Raw genomic sequence first — 3,896 nt, 5'->3', positions numbered from 1 at the left:
TCATTTTATACCAGTAACTTTTACAGAAGCTTTTCTACTTTTTTAAGAGAATACAACTTAAATATTGATGAATTATTTTCTTTAAAGGAATTATTCTCTGAAGCCAAACTGTGCATGTTTCAACTAAAGATACCAACAGGAATAAAACAGTAATCCTCTCACATTCTTTCTCTCTCTCCCTCTGGCTCTATCTACAGACACACACACATGCACACGCACACACACAGTGTGCATGTGGTCTTCTAGTCTGATTCCTTTTCCAAAGGCTGTTTATTAGCTTTTTAACATTTCAGTCACAATGCCAAGTAAAGAATATCACAACGGAAGATAAATTAGAAAACTGATTAACCAATGTCCTGCTTACCATCAACTCTAATAGTTTGAACTGAATAGTTTGCACTTAAGAGCCAGAGGTGCCTTTGAATTTTATTAGTGCATTTAGAAATAAATCTTACTCAGAAGCGACACTTTTTATCTTTTTATTCTTTCCAGAGATTTAGCTTTTTTGATGTTTATTTATAGAAAATATCTTTTATGGATTCTTGAACCCCAAACAGCTCTTCTGTAAGCTACAACAGCGCAAGAATGATACCTGGTTTGTCTTTGTTCCTCCATTCCCCGGGAAAGTGTTTGCGCCTAGTGGGCATGCTATCTTTGTTAAATCAACAAAGGAGTGTGCTGTTAACAAGCGCTATGAACTTGAAGGGTGCCTAACTTAATAACATAATTTAAATCTCACAACCCAGAAAATCATCTGCAATCATATCAAAAAAGACTATCATTTTGGTTTAATTGGTTAGAGTATGATTTATTATTGATGAAAAACCTTGACATATTAAGTATTTAAATTTGGGGAATTAAATCCAAGGAACATATTTATTTAATTTATAAGAATGCACTTCTTTGAAACTTGCAAGTAGAAGCAAACTATAAGGTAATATCTAAGTGGCCTTTTTTGCATTTAAAATAATCTGCTGGCAATGTTTAACTTATTTTATATAACACAAATGGAAATAATTAGACCAACTTTTATTACTGATTTAGAATGCTTACTGAATAAGTTATACTGTCCAGTATCATGGTTTTTATATTAATTTAAGACCAAGCATTGTACAGGTCATAACCTCTATAGATCTTATGTGTTCATGCACACATAATCACCACGAATTGGAAGACGAGAAATTCTGATGTGTTATTAACAAAAAGAGATCTTTTTCAGTGGCTTAATCATCTATGCTTAAGTATATATCTAGCACCCAGGAAATGCTGAACAAAATATATATATACAAAAACTTATTATTCAAGAGTAAATTCCAAATTATTCAGTCATGTAGATATGTCAGTTCCTTCTCTGTATACTTCACCAGCTTACCACACACACTGATTGCAAAGGGATTCTTTAGTTTGCAAATGGCAGGGATAGGATGTATATACAAACATATATACATCCTATATACATACAAAAAAATGCAAATATGCATGTAGAAACAAAATGTAATGCAAAATAAATCAGAGTAGTGACTTTTTGCTCTTTATGAATCTGCTGGGAACGTTTAATCTTTAATCAAAAATAAGCATGTATGTATGCTGTTATCATCATCACATATATATATGATCATAATCTTATCAGACATTCACCCATAAGGTCATTCCAGTTTAGATACAACAAACATTAGGAAGTAATTTTTCTCCTTTAAAGGAATTATTTTGAATCAATACTTAATATTGAAATAGCAAATCTTTATTCACAAGTTAAAGTGTACTGGTATTTATTGTTCATGTATTTGTATTAATGAGATATTTTAATAGATATTGATCTTTTTATAAAAAATAGGTAAGTTATTTAGAGTGCTAACCTGCAATTAAACAAATAGCAAATGTAATTTCCGAGGCAAACTTGGGAATATTATTTGAGAATAAATGGCAAAGCTGACTTTAGCCATAGTCTTGCCATTCTATGTTGTTGTGAACTCTTCAGTGGTTAAATCTTCAGGAATTTAGTACAGTCCATTAGAACAGATTTGTCAGTTATACAATTCATACATTCAGTTTTATCTGGTAGAGGTGGTTGACATTCATAAATTTACCTTTCCATCTCTAATGGTGGGAAGATTGATCTAGTAAAAAAAATGTTTTCATTTACTAGATCCATCAGGATCTAGTAAAGATTTTTTTAGTAAAGATTTTTTTCTAGTAAAGATTTTAGTAACGATTTTTTTACTAGATCCATTTTCATCCATCAGGGATGGGAGCAGTGTGTCTGTGTGCACCTGCATTCAAGTTCTGGGGAGTGTGTGGGGGCGGGCAGGGTGTTAGAGTGCCTTAAATCAAACTTTACAATCCCCAGGCTTCTCCTAAGGTAAATCCAATCCAATTGACTTTTTAAAGGAAATAAGTATGGAAGAACGGTCTTAAGTCCCTTGACAGGACTCAATTTCTACAGAGAGGAAATTGAAAAGCTGATCCATTTTTCTGCTGCTCCAAAAACCTAAATAATGGCATCAAAGGAGGAAGCCATCATTGGTCTCTAGACATACACTGTGTTTTAACAAGGGAGTATCTAAAATAGGAGCACATATTTAAATTAGGCCCACAGGGATCAGGCTAAAACTGTGGCTACTGAGCTAGTAAGGGATGTACTCGGGGCTAAGGGGAGAGTACAGTTCTCTCCTAAAGGCACTCAAATGCAAGTAATAAAATATGCATCACTGTGCAGGTTGAATAAAATAAAGCCCAAGGCTACCAGATTGTATCTGGTCTTAAAGGGTCACAATCTTGAGCCCCAGTGGAAAGCCCCTTTCCACTGGGCCTGCCATTGCCAGGTACTCCTCTCAGAGCACAGAATGTAGTCTACACAACACAATCATCTGACAGATGGTCATTTTATGTTTTCTAAGGCTATTATTATCATCAGTACTGACATTTTCATACCACATTCCACTTCTCTGATACCCTGAAATCTCCACCACCCATGACTTTTTTTTTTTAAGATTTTATTTATTTATTTGACAGAGAAAGATCACAATTAGGCAGAGAGGCAGGCAGAGAGAGAGAGAGAGAGAGAAGCAGGCTCCCTGCTGAGTAAAGAGCCTGATGCGGGGCTCAATCCCAAGACCCTGAGATCATGACCTGAGCCGAAGGCAGTGGCTTAACCCACTGAGCCACCCAGGTGCCCCCCACCCATGACTTTTATATCCAGTAATAGAATGTGACATTGGGCTGCATCCTTCTTGATAACAGAGGTATTGCTATGCTCTTTTACTCTCTATTGGCAACCTCTTGTTTGACAACAGTTGTTAAAGTAATCCTTTTGCCAAAAAAGAGAAGTTAGGGAAAGCAAAGCCAAAAAAAAAAGTCAGTGCAGTTAACCATTGAACAACATTGGTTTAAACTTTGCAGGTCCACTTATATGCAGTTTTTTTTTTTCAATAAATATAGACAGTACCATATATGTATTTACTTTTATGATTTTCTTAACATTTTCCTTTCTCTATCTTACTTTAGTGTACAAAATACAATACAGGTAACATACAAAATATGTGTTAACTGACATGTTATTGGTAAGTTTTCTGGTCAACAGTAGGCTATGAGTAATTAAGTTTTTGGGAAGTCAAAAGTTATGTGTGGATTTGTGACTGCATGGGGTCAGTGCCCCTAACTAGTAACACCCACATTGTTGAAGGGTCAACTATATTTTCACTGAATTCAATGTATAATAATCCTTGTTTTCTAATTTAAGGACTGAAAACAAGTTTTATTTTTAATAAAGGATAGTGTAACAGTATAAAATTTATGACTGTGAAAATGGGCCACAGGAGCATTTTATAAATATAGCCAAATCAGAATGGCTCCCCTCTCTCCTTTGGGTCCCAAAGACTTCTATAGTATCCATGTTT

Source organism: Lontra canadensis, unplaced genomic scaffold (genome assembly GCF_010015895.1).
Source record: "Lontra canadensis isolate GAN:19392208 unplaced genomic scaffold, GSC_riverotter_1.0 scaffold80, whole genome shotgun sequence".
Taxonomy (NCBI): Eukaryota; Metazoa; Chordata; class Mammalia; order Carnivora; family Mustelidae; genus Lontra; species Lontra canadensis.
The sequence above is the reverse complement of the archived record's forward strand: the minus strand, read 5'-3'. Positions refer to the sequence as shown.